The 19,293-nt window shown below is 33.6% G+C and overlaps 1 pseudogene; it reads right to left on the reverse strand.

Annotated features, from left to right (window-relative positions):
- Positions 1–1,016: 1,016 nt before the first annotated feature.
- LOC138349228 (uncharacterized) overlaps positions 1,017–19,293 on the reverse strand; it is a 33,629-nt pseudogene continuing 15,352 nt past the window's right edge.

Consider the following 19,293-nt stretch of genomic DNA (forward strand, 5'->3'; position numbering starts at 1 on the left):
TATCACCAGTTATTTGCTAAGTTTAGAAATTGTGAGTTCTGTTTGCAATCCGTTACTTTCCTTTGTCACATTATATCTAGCAAAGGGATCCGAGTGGATTCACAGAAGATAGAATAAATGAAACAATGGCCCATAACTACCTATCCTATAAATATCATAAGCTTCTTAGGTTTAGAGGGTATTACAGAAGGTTCGTGGAAGGATTTCTATATGTAGACTCATCATTTAGTATGTTGACTCAAAAGATGGTCAAGTTTCAATAGTCATATTATTGTGAGATTTGAAAACTAGATTGGCTACAACTCTTTTCTTGACTCTAGCAGCGGATTCAAATGGTTATGTGATCTATTATAATGCATCCAATGTTCACCTAGGTTGTGTATTGATGAAGCGAGATAACGTTATAGCTTATTCCTTTAGAAAACATATGGTGCTTGAGAAGAAATATCCAACGCATGACTTCGAGCTTATAGCAATGGTGTTTGCACTCAAGATATGCAAACACTACTTGTAAGGTGTTCATGTACATGTGGTTACAGACCATAAGAGCCTTTAATATGTGTTCATCCAGAAAGAGTTGAATCTTTGCGAAAGGAGATGTCTTGAGTTCCTTAAGGATTATAATATAAGTGTGCACTACTATCCTGGTAAGGTGAATGTAGTAGTAGATGCTCTTAGCAAATTATCTATTGGTAGTATATCCCATATTGAGGAAGAAAAGCAGAAACTAGTGAAGGATGTTCACAGGCTTGCTCGCTTGGGAGCTGTCTTATGAGCATATCACACAATGCAGTAACATTTGAGTATAGGGAAGAATCTCTTTGATAGTGGAGGTTAAGGAAAATCGAGACACTGATCTAATCTTGCATGAACTAAATGGTACAGTTCACAATAAGAGAGTGGAGGTTTTCTCCCAAGGGGGAGATGGTGTACTTCGCTACCAAGGTAGATTGTGTGTTCCTGATGTGGGTGAGCTAAAACAACATATTCTTGCAGAGCCCATATTTCTAGATATTTTATGCATCAAGGTAACACGAATATGTATCGCAAACTGAGAAGTCTATTGGAGGAATGCCATGATCAGGGATATAGTAGATTTTGTAAGTTAGTGCCTCAATTTCCAACAAGTCAGGGTAGAACATCTGAAACCGGGAAAAATGACTCAAGAGATCGACTTTACTACTTAGAAGTGTGAAGTAATCAAAATTGATTTAATCACAGGGCTACCTTGTACTCGTAGAAAACATGACTCCATTTGAGTGAGATTTGACAAGATGACTAAGTCTTCTCGTTATAAGGCGGTTAAGACTATAGATTCGGTGGATCACTATGGCAAGCTTTACATTAATGTTATTGTTTGGTTGCATGGGGTTCCTTTTTCTATCATATCTGATAGAGGTCCTCAGTTTACCCTTCATTTCTGGAAGTCATTTCAGAAGGGTCTTGGTTCTAATGTTAACCTTAGCACCACATTTCATCTGTAGACGGATGGACAAGAAGCACGCACAATTCAGACCCTAAATTTGTGTTTAGATCATGTGGAATTGATTTGAAGGGTAATTAGGATGATCATCTTCCTCTAATTGAGTTCGCGTACAACAGTAGCTACCATTCCAACATTAGTATGGCTCCTTATGAGGCGATGTATGGGCATAGATGTAGATCTCATGCTTTTTGGTTTGTAGTAGGTGAAACAACTTTGATAGGTTAAAATTTAGTCCTTTATTCTATAAAAAAGTGCAATTCATTAGAGATAGACTTACGACAACCCAGACTTTTCAAAAAATTTATGCAAATGTAATGAGAAAGGAACTAGAGTTCCAAGTTGATAATTGGGTTTTCTTTGATAATTGGGTTTTCTTTAAGTCACCTAAGAAGGGGTAATGATATTTGGAAAGAAAGGGAAGTTTATTCCTAGGTATTTAATCCCTTACAAGATCGTGAAAAGGTTTGACACAGTTGCATATGAGTTAGAGTTGCAAGCAGACTTAGCAGCGCTGCATCCATTTTTCACATTTCCTATTGAAGAATTGTGTGGGATGATCTAGCATATATAGTTCCATAAGAGAGTGTGTGTGTGAAAAAATAGACTTCCGTATGAGGATGTACCAGTTGAGATTCTTGATCCTCAGGCTTGAAGGTTGAGGAACATAGAATTCGCTTCAGTCAAGGTTTTGTGGAGTGAATATGTAGAGGGAGCTACTTGGGAAATAGAAGCAACCATGAAAGGCAGAATCAACCATGAAAGCCAACTATCTTCACCTCTTTCCTTCCGTTTCCTTTCCAGCTTGAGGTAATAGTTCCTCTTCATTTTTTCAGCCATTCATGTGTGAATTAAACTTTAGAATCAAGTTCCATCAGTTAGTACTTGTATTTTTAGGATATTTTAACGTTTTTGGAACTCAATTCATTCAAAAACTCAATTCTAATTGTTTAGTGGTAGGGAAATCATCTCTTTACCTCTATTTCAGCTAGTTTAGTCATCATTAAAGGAAGAATGTTCCCAAGAGATAGATAACGTAACACCTCGTATCAAAAACAGAGTAGAACTGAGTTATTCAGAAAATTGTTTGTGCAATATACGGACACCATCAACGGAACATAGTCTGATCTACCGCTCGTATTGTGGGTCTGTAGTTCACCACTTTAGCTCCTAGCAAACACAGCTCGGAAAAATTGGCTATGTCTTGATCCACGGACAGACCTATGGTTGGTAAGTCAAACAACAGTCTGTGGTCTGTGTCCACGGATCAAGACTCCTGTTACCCAACTTCTGACATGAAACACGGATGACCAACATGGATTATCATTCAATCTACCGTCCATAGGTCTTATCGTAGATGAATTTTGCAGTTACTTAGGGGGGAAATTGTTGATTAGGTCAACTTCAAATTATCCTAATTCATAGCACAAACTTAATTAGGTGTCATATGACCTATGATATGATAGATAATTAAATCTCTTTGCAGGTCCACCGAGTTAGCTAACACCCTACCTCCTAGTAAAAGGTTATGCCCATTCTAGTAAAGGCATGTCGAGCAGACTCAAACAACAGACCATCAATTGAACGACGGCTCATCGGTTGAGGTCGTCGATTGCTTCGACAACAATTATTCCTAGGGCATTTTTGTTTTTTCGTAGTTAATTTAACCCCTAAGATATGTTGTTTTAACCCTAAATCATGAGATTTTAGCCGCTTTAAGCCTAGAAATATAACTATAACTTTCCAAGTCAAATCATTTCTCAAAACATAGAAAATTAAAAACAAGAGAGGAGAAAAAAAGTCAATAATCCATAGTTCAAGAACACAACAAGGTTCCATCAGCTCCAGCCCCAAAATCTAAAGACTTATCTGTGGAATTCATCACTATGTATGTGAGATTTCACTAGTGGGTTCCTTTTACCCATTGGGTTTCTAGATATTAGTTAGTTTCTTTATTCTCTTACATGATTAGACTTAGGGTGTCTAGAATTTCAGTAGATTACCATGAATAAGTTAGTTATATGTTCAAAATAAGATTACCATGTTATTACATAGTTAATTTCATGAATTTCAGAACCCTAGCTATGTATTTCTTTAGCTGCGAATTATACATGATAGGACAGATCATTCAGTTACTTCAGATTTAGATGCCTCAATTATTCATACATCATTATCAAATTAATTGTTGCATTCCCAATTTTCATGTTCATTCTTTAGCTATCAAGTATTTACATAAATTCATTTAAAATATGTTAATCACTTAATTCAATAGGAGTAGCGTAATACCGAGTTTGACTAGGGTTCAGTGTACCCAAATAGTTCAAGAACTACTAGGCATGTAGGTTGTAAGTGCCCTCTGTGGGCATCATCTTAGGGATCATGCCAGCATGCCTTTATACCTTTGCAGGGTCTATTGGTCCTTTCGATGGGGCGTATACATCGGACTCCACATTTAGCTCATATGGTTTTATTAGCGGTTATTAGTAGCTCCCACAGTTCAGTCAGACTCTATTGCATTGAACATATTTACAGTACATTTAGTATTCAGTATCAACATGTTATAAATTTGGTCATTTCATTATGTTAGCTCAAAATATCAGTGCTTTATTGATTTGTTCAGTTATGTATTATTTCAGCTTTACTATCCTACATGCTCAGTACCTTTCAAGTATTGACGCATATGTGTGCTACATATTTTTTTAGTTTTAGGTTCTCATCTTTCAGATCACGTTTAGAGCGATTTCCGATTTTTCCAGTTCATCAAAATTAGTGGTGAGCCCTCTTTTTTTAGGACAATAGCCATGAATTTCTTTTCAGTATTTAGTACTTAAGTTTCAATTTTTTCTAGATTGCTCTTGGGTTTGTCCTAATATTTCTAATTATTTGGAGGCTATTTTCAAAGATAGTTACTTTTATCTTAGTATTGACTTAATGTTTTCTTTGTATTTAACTCAGCAGTTTCAAATATCTTAATTATACTATATGGGTACTCCCCATCTTTGTCATTTTAATTATGATTTAGGTTCTACATCAATTTATTATCTTTAGTATGCTCATGATCAGGCCAACAAGTTTAGTTTGGAATCACTTGTGGTCCTAGGTCTGCTGTCCGTGTAACGGTGGTAGCTCGGGGTGTGACAATTTATGTCCATATTCTATAAGTCTTAAAAGGTAAATTGGATCCGTGTGCAAAAAAATGTGTGTTTGTTGGGTATTCACACTTCCAGTAAGGGTATCAGTGTTATGAACCTAAGATTAAAAAGTTGTATTTACATTAGATTTATCCTTTCATGAGAACAAACCTTATTATTGAGGGGGAGTTTCTAGTTCAACTTTTATGAAAAGAATGTGGGTGAGGCACTTGGGTCGAACAAGCAAGATACTGGAATTGCACTGGGCCAAGGTGAGTTCTTAGACTTGGAAGAACATTAAGGGAGATTGCGTAAGAATACACATGTAATTGAAGATATTTCCTTGGATCATCCTATCGAGTCTCCAGATTTTTCAAAGCTATTTGAGAGGGATGAAGTATCAGTGCATAATGAAGGTGTCGTAGATGACCCGATAATAACACTATCAACTTAAGAGTCCTCAAAGAATGTTCAAGAAAATGTTGAACCTCAGGTAATTCTCTATACTCCTTCTTAATTACCATAAAGATTAAATAGGAATGTCTCTAGAAAATAATATCAAGCTGTTCATAGAACCAAGGCCAAATATCCAATTAGTAAATATATCTCAAGTCATAGATTATCGAATTCATATGCTCTATCTAATAATCAATTATCCAATATATCTATTCCTTGTAGTGTGCGGGATGCATCAACAAATCCAAAATGGACCAAGGCAATAAGATGTAAGACTTGCAAATATACTCAACATGGTATTAGTTTCGGTGCCAAGAGAAAAAAAGACAATTTGTTTTAGATGGGTATATATTGGGAAAATTAATGTCGATGGAAGCATTGATAAATACAAGGCGAGGCTAGTTGTGAGGGGTTATGCTCAGAAGTATGGAGTTTAATATAAATAAACTTTTTAGCCAGTTGCCAATCTCAATACTATTCGTATTCTTATATCTGTTTCAATGAATAGAGATTAGCCTTTATGACAATTTAATATAAAAAATGCCTTTGTAAATGGTGACTTGGCGGAAGAAGTATATATGGAGTTTCTGCCAGGCATTAACCATTGAACAATGCATAAAAACAAAATTTTCAAACTGAAAAAAATCCCTTTACGGACTAGAATAGTAACCTAAAGCTTGATTTAGGAGGTTCGCTTCATAGATGAAGTTTGTTGATTACTTGCAATGTATCTCTGATCATACATTGTTTATTAAAAAGGAGGAGGGAAAGATAACAACATTGATTGAATATGTAGATATTATTGTATGCACTGGAATATTACCTAGGTATTGAAGTGTCAAGGTTGAGACAGGGAATCACTCTTTCCCAGAGAAAGTATGTATTGGATTTATTGACAGACACTAGAATGTTTTATTGCAAACCAGCTTAAATACCGATGGTGATGAACAAACAACGTGGAATATCTTCAGTGAAACAATTAACAAACGAAGTTTGTTATCAGCGGCTAGTGGGGAAGTTGATATATATAACTCATACAAGACCAGATATTGCATGCACAGTAAGTGTGGTGAGCCACGTCAGACCTTCCTGTAGTTCTTTAGTGTAAAGCAGCGTAGAAAATTTTCTTTGCTTATTTTTTTATGTATATACCTCATCAAATTTTTTTAATAGAGGAACATACCAAAGATATCTTCATTTAAGTGCTAAAATGAGTAATGGACAACAAACCTTTTTTCTTCGATATTCCTTTCTCTGTCAGTTATTTGGTTTATCTTCATCCTTGTTTCATTTGGGAATACGATCAAGCTCTTGTTCTTTTGTAGTTTAATAAAATGTTTACCAAAACTCCTTATGTTTATTGTTTCTTCACAACGACAAATAAAAATATTGAGTCATATCCAAAGAAATTTATATGGAATACAAGCAGTAATTGTTGCTTATGGGTTAGAATTTATTGTGGAGAGACGCACGGGACAAGTGATTGAACATGACCTTAGTTGCTTAAGTTTTATCCTAATAGTATCCTTATTTAACTCTCCTCTCTCAAAAGACTTGATTTGTTTCATAATTATTTCTCTCGGTCGCACATTTAACCTAAATTTGGTGAGTTTTTTTAGCTTAACACCTCTTTATCTATAAGATTGGAATATGTTAGGTTCGATCTTTTCTGAAATCTCCCTCCTTTAAAAATTGCAAGTTTGACGAATCTCAACAAATAATGCACATGATCAAGATGGACTCACCTAGGGCCTCGCAATTTTAAACTGCTCGTTAAAAACTTAACCCAATTAAGAGAACTTGACCTTTATGAGACACAACTATTTGGAATAATTCCCGCAAGAGTTTTCCACCTTTCAAACATGAAATACTTTTATCATCCAATCCACAGGTCATGGATTATATCTCGCTGGTGTGAATTTTATTGATAAGATACCTCAATCATTTAGATATTTAACTATATTACGTCAATTGGACATCAAATCTTGTTTACCGTTTTAGGGTCCTTAGTATGCTTTTCTGTGGATTAATCATCGAATTATATTAGTTGGATTTGTTTGGTATGAATTTGTGCCTTTTAAGTTATTTTAACGCTTTTCTCACTACATTATTATTAGTTATAGACTTTAGGTCTTGGACTATTTGGAGTTCTTGGTTATTACGAGTGTAATGTGACGAGTGTTTATCTTCTTATTTGTGTGGTGTGTTTGGCCTTAGAATTGTTTCACCGTTACTGATATGCAAACGCACAAGAAATATGCATTTAGAATATTTTTACCTGTAAATGATATGAAAGATGTATTCAAAAACTTTAAATGATTTTATAACGATTTCCACTTTTTGATCTTTCACGGAGTGGTTTATAATATTTACTTGAGGGGACTTTGAATTTTTAAGTAAAGTAGTTTTTCGACCCGTACGAGATTATCAATTAATAAAATGTAAGCGAAGATTTGGATAATAAACTTTACACAAGATAATATTGCATATTCTTTTGTGAATATGGATCATATATATATATATATATATATATATATATATATATATGTATATATATGTATATATACATATAATATGTTTATGTATATATATATATATATATATCTTTTCACACAAACCTATGAAGAGGGTTAATGAAAAATTTTATTAGTTAAATGCAATAATGTAGTTATTTAATTCAATTTGATGAGGTTCAATCATGTGATTAGTCATATCTCACTAATATTACCTTTTAGATGATATTTGTTTTGTATTTAATTTGTCATCTAATAAGATATGCTTTGGACGTATTCTATTCAATCTTTTTAGATTTCATATGAACACGTGAAGAAAGACTAAATTTTAGTTTTTAGAACTATTTTTACATATTACTTTTTATTTCATTAGTTATAACTAAAGTTGTCAATACGGGATGGTCCACCCCATTCAGGCTATTTCATACAGGTTCGGAAATTCGACGGGCCAAGCTGGGCTAGCCCATTTTTGGTATGGACTAGTCAATGGTCGATCCAACCCACAAGAATGTGGGTTATGGGCTAGCCGGACCAACCTTTTCTTTCGTTAAAGTTTATTTTTATAATTTTTAATTCAATTTACTATTTTAAATATTAACATAAATGTCAACAAGATAATATTATATGGTGTTAGTATTACTAGTTAATAAAATCAATGAATAAAATTATATTTATAATATTTAGTAATTTTGATTTCAGGTAAAAGCATAAATAGCTAAAATAAAATATAATCATAATAGGTTTCCAATAATCATAATGAAACATAAGACTATGATAATATTTCATAGGCTACGACATATGTAGTGACACTATGAAAATAATTATCATTAGCGGTAATTAATTCTTGATTGTCATTAAATATGTATTTGTAGCGGCAATTGACACTCTTTGCATATGTCTCTAAAGCGTACATTGGTTCTAATGACAACTAATTAATGTCGGTAAAGACTTTAACACTCTTTATTAATGTCAACATTTAATGCCGCGAATTTTTTTTTTGTAGTGTGATTCCTAGAAATTTTAGGGAATCTTTATTTTATGTAAGACATATTTTATATGTAAATTGTAATCGTTCAAATTTTAAACGGGTTTTTAGTAAAGACTATCGTTATTTAAATACTCTTTTTTTTAATTAACTTTTATCTAGCATACGGGCCAGCCCTATCCATATTATTTAAGCCCCACAAATCGAAAGACTTATTCAGGCAAGGCTAAAAAACTCTTTTCTTAAATTGGCTCCAATAATGATAGCTCAACCGTATTACACCACGAGTTAGGTCAGGGCGGCACAAGGGGCCTAGTCCATAGTGAAGGCTCCAGTTATAACATAATAGATGACGTTCTTTTGTTTGCATTCATATTTGACCTATCGATTGACTATGTACATAAATCAAAAATAGTTATCTGACTGTCCAAAGTTAACGTAGGAATGTTTCTTTTTTACCGAATAAACAATCCTACACCCAACAAATATATAGTTCAAATACTTGTAAACAATTTTCAAATAATTTAATCAAGCATGATTTCCAAGGAAAAATAGTCACATCGTGCAATCACACATATAGGGGTGGTGTAAAAATGTGAAAGTTTTTGGTCAAAAAGTTAATATCACGAATTATGAAAGCTAAGATAAAAATAATTAATATAATAACTATGAGAATTCATAATATTATAACTAAAGAGTGTGAACAACATTTGCAATAATGTGTTAATAACAAAGAGAATTTATAATGTTATAACTAACTAATTAGTGTGCAACAGATGAATTTCTAATTAATTAAACGTACATAAATAAATAGGAATTTTAGGTATTAGATTTTAATTCAGTGTTTGGACATAATGAAAATGTTTATTCCATATTACTGAATATAAAATTTATTTTGTTAATGATAAATTTTTAAATGATTCATATATATTCACATATTTTCATACTTTAAATAATATATTTTGAAATTAAAAGATCTTGTTATTTTATAATACAATCGTGTCATATATGAATACCTACACATATGCATACATATATATATATATATATATATATATATATATATATATATATACATACATGAAATTCAAATCATGTACCACACTATTTTTAAAAACAATATTAATATTTCTTTAAAGAAAATTAGTCACTCTCAAAATATCTTAGTTATACCTCTTAAGTAAACGTTATATTTCCTTCCCATAGTGCATTACTTTGTTATTGTTATTTTTTAGGTGATCTTACATTTTATATAGTATAATATAAATATATATTGATATCAATTTTATATATATATATATATGTACATACATACATATAGATACTAGTTTTGATGCGTTGCACGTGAAAATCAAATCATGTACCACAGTATTTTTAAAAATAATATTAATATTTCTTTAAAGAAAATTAGTCACTCTCAAAATATCTTAGTTATACCGCTTAAGTAAACTTTATATTTCCTTCCCATAGTGCATTACTTTTTTATTGTTACTTTTAGGTGTTCTTACATTTTATATAATATAATCTAAATATATATTGATATCAATTAAAGAAGACATATTAAATGGGATGGTTTTGCCTTAAGTATTACATTAATTTCACATTCATATGCAGGTGTGTTGTAGTATAACTAATGATGATGATGATGATGATGATGATAATGATAATAATAATAATAATAATAATAATAATATTGTTTTGAAAGTAGTTGTAAAATTTGATAAAGACCCTCTTTTTTACAGCCAACAAAGGGCAGTGCATGAAAAACTGCTTGTAAGTGCCTCATCGAAAAGAAGTCACAACCCTTATGTAAAGTCACAACAGTCATAACTCTTCGTAAAAATTGCAACCCTTCGGAAAAGTCACAACTCTACGGAGACGCAACCCTTAGGTAAAGTCAGAACTCTATGAAAAAATAGTAACCCTTCAAAAAATCACAACTCTTTGAAAAAGTCATAACCCTATAGAAAAGTCATAACCCTTCAAGAAGGTCACAACTATTTAGAAAAGTCACAACTCTTCAAAAATGGCACAATCCTTGAAACTGAAAAATAGTCTGCCTTTAATATAATATAATATAATATAATTTTATATAATATAACAGAATAGAATAGAATAGAATATATAGTATGTTTGGTGTTTTATGTTGGGGGTCTTATAATAATTTTATTTATGTTATTAATTTTTTCTTTAAAGTAGTATAGATAAAAATAAAAGATATATAGATTGCTGAACTTTTAAGTTGATATGAAACTTCTAAAAACAAATAATACTTATAATTTAAGGATCTTTGAAGAATATATAAAAATGTTTTTTAACTTTGTGTCGTAAATACACATCCCATATTAAATTGAATAAAAATAAAAGTATAACAAATAAATTTAAAACTAAAGAGTTACTTATTAAATGTTTGGATTCTTCTAACAAGTTTTTGATTTAATAATTCTTCTCCAACTATTCGAGACTTTTCAGATTCTGAACACCAAATTGTAGTTTATGCAATGAAAAATCATTAAATTTCTTCTCAAGTAAGAGTTGTTGCAAAAGTATATTTTATTGTTATGAAAATGAGGGGATATTAATTATCACGATTCTCTTCTCATTTGAAGTTGAGTTATTTCGTTCTCCTTTTTTTCATTAATTTTTATTGATTTATCTAATTTGCCCATAAAAAATATAGTAATTGCTGATTTATCTAATTTGCCCATAAAAAATATAGAAATTGCATAATCAAACAACTCTCACAATCTTCCTTGTTTTATGTAGAAGAATAGAAAACTTACAAAATTCGTAGCTTAAAAGTGTGAGAAACCCCCTCTATTTATAGGCAACAAAAGATAGTATGAAAATGTATTTATCATGTCTTTTTAGATAAGTCACAACCCTTCAGAAAAATTTTAAGTTTTCGAAAATGTCATAACTCATCGAAAAATTCACAACTCCATAAAAAAAGTTGTAACTTTTCGGAAAAGTTAGTACCCATCAATGTAAAAAGGTTTCTGTTTTTAATATAATATAGTGTATATAAATATATAATAAATTGGGTGTTTTAAGTTGGTGTTTCATAGTAATTTAACATTCAAATTAGAGAGTTCATGCTTTAAGGTAGTATATATAGAGATATCGATATAGTTAAAGAATATAATATGTTACGATAGAACAATTTATTTCATCAGAATAGTGGTACCTCATATTCCACTAGACTTCGACGAACTCACTCAATGACAATAATCACACAAAAAAATTTAAAGTAGTAGAAGAAGAATAGATGATTAATAAAAATGTGGTTGAAAAATAAGAGGAAACCCATTTATTTATAGTGAACAAAGGGTAGTCATGAACTTTTCAAGAAAGCACAATCCTTTGGAAAAGTCACAACTTATTGAAAAAGTTACAACTCTTTTGAAAAGTCACAACTCATCACAAAATCTCAATCCTTCGAAAAAAATCACAACCTATAAGAAAAGTCAAAACTCATCGAAAAAGTCATAACCTAAGTTAGGAACATTATAGAAACTTAACACTTAAATTAGAAGTTCATGTTTTTAAGGTAATATAGATAGATACAGATAGATAGATATAGAAGATATACATAGATATAAATATACAATTTTGGAGGTTTTATGTCAATAAAAAGAGAAATATATTAAAAACATGTTGGTTTAATGTTCGCGGCAAATACTTGATTCAATAAATTTTTTTGGATAAAACATATGTACTTCTACCAATAATCTCGAGGATTTACTCTTGGCAGCCCGTTGGTCGATCTAATTTTTATATTTATTTTGCTTTCCATCTGTGGAAAAGTTGAGGCACTATTCCAGGAGGCTCAAGGATTTTGCTAGAATTCTACTTTAATGCACTAGCCACATTGCAGTACATCATCGTGTTTATGTATGGCTATGTTGACCTTGTATCATGGTGCTTACCTGCTTCATATTAGTATTCCTATTACTATAGTTGGTGATTCCTTATTTCTTGTTGATATTGTTAAAGTCATAGCATAAGCACTATCATACTTCTTATTATATATATATACACACACACATATATGATCTTTCTATGTTGGGTTGGCCAATGATTCCTGCAATGTACCATGTGTTTTTATACTCATTCTACACTTCTACGTCTTTTTCTAATGCCACTCTAAGAACGCGCCATCCTCGTTGAGCAACAGGTATCCCGAGGGCGTCGTCGACTTGGATCATGGTGAGTTCTTGGCGTCAAGATATTTTTTCATTCCTAACTTTGCGCTTGTAGATGTATTTTATATTTATATTATGCAGAGTTTATGTATATACATTTTATTTACTTACACACTCTTTTAACAATGACATCAGGTCCCGAGTTTAGATTCCTATGTATGGTTCTTATTTCTTGGTTACTATGGGGCAAGTTTGTATAGTTTTGTATCGTATTTACATATCTACGTTATGTAACGTACTTCCTGTCTCTATTTCTGTTTCCAAATAATTCTTTCTAGTTTCTTATTGCCTTCCACTTTAGATTTTGTCCTTCCTACTTGGGGAGGAGGGTTATTGTAGGCATCAACATGGCTCGAATTTGAGTTTTGAGTGCTCGATCCGAACTCTAAGTTCACCGGTCTTACATGTACAAGATCAAGTGACGTTAAGTCTAACATATTGGTAAAATGATGTTTGTATTCAATCTTTGAATGGTTATAAGGAATTAATAGTAGATATTTTACTTCTCTTGTTCCTTAGTTTAAATTCTTAACTACAACAACTTCTAAAATTATTTTTTTCATTCTTCCTCATATGGGTAGGAAGATATCTTTCATCGGCAGGTGAGAGGTTCTTGTACATGCAAATGGATCTCCAGCAAGTGGCAGAGTCAAATGTAGACCTAATGATAAAGGAAAAACAAAAGTTACAGTACAAGATTCAGATCACAAGAGGGAATTGTCAATAGAGCCTATTATAGAGGTTGAGTGGGTTCACCCTCAATCTGATGGTATGAGGACATCCGAGCATGCACAAAGATTATTGCCATGCAAATTTTACATGAAACTCTAGCAAAGATCCTCAACCTCATTGATTCAACATCTAGGTGGGGACTTAGAATGGTACTTCAACAAGATGAGGATCTCACATTAGCGTAGGCAGGTTCACTAGATGGAGATGCTACAAGGGTGACGTCTTCTACTATGGCTCCTCACTTAGTGTTTGAGTCAGTTTCAACAATTGCACCGCCTTAAGAAAATAGGTGTGTCATGCGTTATGAGGAGAAAAGGATGTTAGGAAGAATCATCTGATTGGGTCCTCCAAAATTCACCGATTTACAGGCGAGGATGCCCACATGTTTCTAGTGAATTCCAAAGAGAGGTTTCATAACCTTGGAGTAATTGAGTCACACATAGTTGATAAGACTTCTTTATATATTTATGGGCCAGCGAAGCAGTAGTGGAGGTATTCTTTTGAGAGTAGACCAACTAGGTCATCTCCTATGTTATTATCTTAGTTCTCTAAAGCTTTTTTGGAGCAGTATGTACCTTGTAACATCATAGAGAAGTGTAACATCCTAAAACAAACTATGTTGAAATAGAGACAATCATGAGTGCGATGAGGTTACTAAGTCCTACACTGGTTATTTTGATGTACTTAGTTTGGTGACGTTTAGAGGTCAAATAGCGAAGAACATCCATGACGTTCGAAAGGTGTACCTTAGAATGTGATTATGTGTCCTTATGTGTTTTAGCGAGTTTTGCGTGTTCATTTTAGTTGAAATTGATGGTGGAGGTTCCTACGACCTATAATTTTATGTACAGGTATTTAACGTCAAGGTACGACTCCACCTAAGAGCCACAAGACATCGTAGAGGAGGACCCAAGACTAGGCAACCAAGCTGCCAAAACTAGGTAATCGACGCCCTATCATCAACAGACCGTAGTCCTGATGACGGGCCATTGTTTGGGGTCGTAGTTCCATACTTAGTGCTGGTAGCTTAACCCCCATGGATCAATCCTTTGAACAAAATGATGCCTAACAGGACAGGCCATCATTTAGTCAATGCCAGTAGTTGGGGTCCGTCATTTTGTCACTGTAAAGCTGCCACAATTTTTTTACCAAGCTTGGGGTGTTTTGTAAATTAACCCCAAATCATTTATGAAACATGGATGATATTTTTAGTGTGTTTTAGGTATACATAGTTAGTTTCAGTCCTATACCTGTACAAGACCCATCATTTAAAATATTCATAACCCTCCTCAAAAAATAACTATCCCAAAACCCCATAGAAGCTTGGACTCAAAAGGACTTGGAGGGCTGGTTGTGGTGAATTTATTCATCAAAAATTAGTGGGTTTCTTCTCATTAAGGTATGGTAGTCATCCTTGAACATTGTTTCATTCAAAAAGCCACTTCTAAATGATTTCAAAAAGGGTTTGAACATCAAACTTCTTTATTCCTTGACATTAAGTATGGGTCTTGGGTTGTAATTTTGGAAAAAAAGGATAATATTAATGTTGAGTCTTGCTTGCTGATAGGATTAGATGCCTTTTCCGTTAATTTCTCCTAGTTGGTTGTGGTGTAAGTTAATGGGCTTTTAGTTGCAAATACAAAATCACCTATCTATTTTTGGCTTTCTCGAGGGAGAGGTCGCTAAACCAAGACCGCTAGATAGATATCATAAGGAGAGTGGTGGCAAGAGGCTTAGCCCTAGTGGGTGAGCCCCTAGCTTCATATCCAAGCACCTCTTATCGAAAAAGCCGGTGTAGATAAGGCGTAGGCTGAATAGATTAGATGAGTGGGTGTGTAAGCGGAACCCATTTAATATGTGATAAGTTTTCCGTGAGGAAATTAACTCTCACCTAAAGCATAGTATGCTACTTTTTCCTATCAGAAGCATGTTCCAATTAGCTTATGTCAACATATATTTCTCTCACATCCCAAGAACATTCCCCCATACTTGATTTCATTTTATTTTATTTTATTTTATTTGTTTTTACTACTTGTGCTAAAACCCTCTTTCTATATTTGACACTTTGGCATCACAAGTTGCATATATGTTGTTTTATTCAATAATTTCTTCAGTAGTTACTATATTGAAAAGAATTCTAGTTAGCTATTGTATTAAATACCACTCCATTGTCCTTTGTATTAACTAACACTCCATTGGGACATCACCCAAACCCTTCGTTGGGTTAGTATACTCACTTTAAGTGATATACACTTAGAGATTGGGTTACTGTCATTGATCACGAATTTCACCATAAAATAAAAGCATTAATATGGTGCCACTGCCAGGAAGTGTTTTACATGAAAATGTAGTTTCTTAGGGTTTTCAGTTTTTTTAGTGTAGTGATTACTGAATTAAATTTTAGTTTTCTTTTGTTAATTGTTAAACATTTCAGAAAGTATGAGAGTTAACGGGAGACAAATGGGCCATCTGGATGCTATCGGCAACCTCAATGTTGTCCAAGAGCCCAACGTCAATAATCCACATCTCATGGGAGATGTTGGGAAAATCCTTGTACCTCCAGCAGAGGGAAATGTTGTATTCCACATAAATAGCACCATGTTGCAAATCTTGAAACTAAAGAAACTTTTTAGTGGATTATCTCACGAGGACCCACACAAGCACATTTGAAATTTTGTAGATGTGTACGTATCGTTCTTATTCAAAAACATCTCTCGGGAATCGGTAAGATTGAACATTTTTCCTTTCTCATTAATGGGAGAGGAATGCATGTGGATAGCTGAGTTTCCACACAATTCAATCACCTCGTGGGAAGAATTGGTTATACCTTTCAATGTGCGCTTCTTCCCTTCTTCGAAGATGATGACCATTCGAGGTAGTATCCAAAGCTTAAGAACATTAATGGAGAGACTCTTCATGAAACGTGGCTCCAGTTTAAAGAATTTGTGCTATATGCCTAATAAATGGTGTTCCAGATAACGTACTACTTCAGTACTTTTACACGAGTTTAGACTCAGTCAACAAAGGGGTTGCTGACCAACTCTCTCCCCTCGACCTAATGTAGCAACAATATTTTCTGGTAGCCCAACTTTTATATTGAATTACAACCATTAATAGAGCAAGGTACACTTCTGAGCACTGAGTTTCCCTGGTAACCTTTCAACTAGCTAAGGAGAAAATCAAAAGGGACCAAAATATGGCTAAGGTTATGACAACTTGATATTCTTTCTAAGTATGTTATGGGACAGGAACCCGTGGTGTCAAGTTGTATTAGTTGGGAACACGAATCCTGATGAGATGAAATTTGAAGGTTTGTATAGTGAGGAGGTCAACTTTCTAGCAACCAAGGCGGTGGTTATCGTTCAAACTACCGAGGCAGGGTGGTAACCAAGGTTAGGATAAAGAAGAAGGATGGAAAGATCGAGATTATGAATGGAGGGACCGGAATTCTAATTTGAAGGATGGAAGAAGCATAGATATGTACCCCCGTATCAGTGACAAAATCCTAAGGATTTTGAAGGTTGAAGGCCTGATGATATGCTCTCAAGTAGCCTAAACAAAGTTGAGGGGTCTAACAATATGCTGAAAGACATGATAGAAAATATATCCATCCTTAGAAAGGTTGTCATCTCTCATTCATCTTCAGTCAAGAAGATAGAGACCCAAATGGGTTATATCATGGCTCATCTTAATCCGAGAAACATTGATATTTGCATAGTGATACTACGGCTAACCCCAAGAATGAGGTTTGAAGGTCAACCCCTGTCATGCCAAGACGTTAATAAAGGTGTTTTTGGGAGGCAATCCAAACCCTTTACTTGATTTTTGTTACCTTGATAAAATAAGTGTGTGTTGCTTGTGCAGGATCAAGGAACAAATTGCATGAAAAAATGGAAAATGACGGGAGCAAGGCGTTTTAGAGGAACATCGACAGGTTCAGTGTATTCGACCGCTCACTCCATTTGACTCAATACCCTCAAAAGATTGAGTCTATAAAACTCGTTGGAATGAAAATTTTCTCGGCGCGTTGCCAAATCAATGGGAGATCTCGACAAAGACCCCCTGTATGATCACTTTATAGTTGTAATTTTTTTCTATTTAGCGATGAAATAGATAATCAACTCTTAGCCGATCCATTGAGCATGATCAATTAACATCACTAAAAGTTTAGAAGGTAGACGGTCACATGTAACAGGTTTAGAAGCCCTATTCAACACTTATTCTTACACTTTGCTTTCCTATCACAAACTCAACTTTCACTATATTAGCTATAGCTCTTGCATATTCGCAGTATTTAAACTATTGGTTTGTGCTCGAATTTTGATTGAATTGACGCCTAGAATATCGGTACTATTTCAGTAAGCATCAAAAGGTTGGTAACAAAACCCCTTTGTTACTTTATTGCAATTCACACTCATTTGCATGACTGGTCAGTAGCATAAAATCTCTACTTATTCACGCTATGTAAAATTCTATTGCTGTGGAGAGAGTGATACCCTTCTAAATATTCATTGAGATGATGTGATATGAGCTTAAAATGCATTATTTTTGTTGCTGGGTGACACGAAAAGAAATGGGTTTAAAATAGACACACTTAGCTAATTCGGCGGGATAAACGCAACTCACTGATTATCTTGAAGGTTCGCCTAACATCCCCATTCTGCCAATTACTGAAGATTGCGGGTATCTGATTGGTCGGTAACGTTCCGTTGTAAGTTTTAGCACAAAAATTCACTCTGCGATCCACCTAAAGGGTCCATAATTGCTCTTCTTGTTAGTGCCCTTATACCATTTGTACACCATATTCTACAGGTTCGCATAACCTGGGTAAGCACCTCACCAACTAGTTTGGTGACGCGGACATTTCCTAGCTCTGTTTAAATATTGTTTTGACTATGTATTAAAAGTCTCTTAAAGGAATGGCTAGACCAAAACTTGCAGGAAGAAATGATCCGCCACGGAAGGTAATTGCATGTGGGCAAGAAAACAAAATATACCAAGGAAGAGAGTTAAAAGAAGGATTCCTATTACTCCCACCATCCCTCCATGTCATTGCAAATTATACAACGAAGTAAATGAAATTTTTTGGAGCACGTTATATAGAAAGAATGGTAGCACCTAACATCGCTGCTGAAGCTGAGGCAGCTAAAAAAATGAAGCTCAGGATGAGAGCACTTCAGGATTCATTGTTTTGTGCAAAATTGATGCTTGGGGCTGGTACCCTGTCAGATAAAGAAGCTGCATAAATAGGATCCTCTTTTTACTCACCTCTTTGGATTATTTATTTTTTTCAAATTATGAACTACATTTCTTTGCATTTTAGTAGAAACACAGTTCTTTTGCGGTGGGGTGAGGCCCACCATTGTGTCCGGTTTTGACAAATACTCTTGTTTTGCTTAGTATGAATATTATGTGTTTTGTGAATATTTGGGTTATCTGTTTTAAAATTTAATTTTACTGCTTTCGTGATTGTTTGAGCACATGACTTTCTTTTGGGGTCCTAATTTAAAAATAATTTTGACCTTCCCGAAAAAATAATCAGTTTTGAAAATTTTGCCACCTCTTGTTTTGAATGTGACTGTTCATGTGAAAATTTAAGTCGCATCGATAAATACCATGACTTGTAAAGTTATCTCAATTGAACACACATGAATTTGTGGCTACAACTAGAACGAATGAATTTACATCGACAATGTGTGAACTCTTTGCATCTCATTGTGATTAGCCAATTATTGAATTGATTATGTTGTAATAACCATTTCACACTAACAAAAATGTGTAGTCTTCT

The sequence above is a fragment of the Solanum lycopersicum genome, chromosome 6 (assembly GCF_036512215.1).
Source record: "Solanum lycopersicum chromosome 6, SLM_r2.1".
Classification (NCBI taxonomy): domain Eukaryota; kingdom Viridiplantae; phylum Streptophyta; class Magnoliopsida; order Solanales; family Solanaceae; genus Solanum; species Solanum lycopersicum.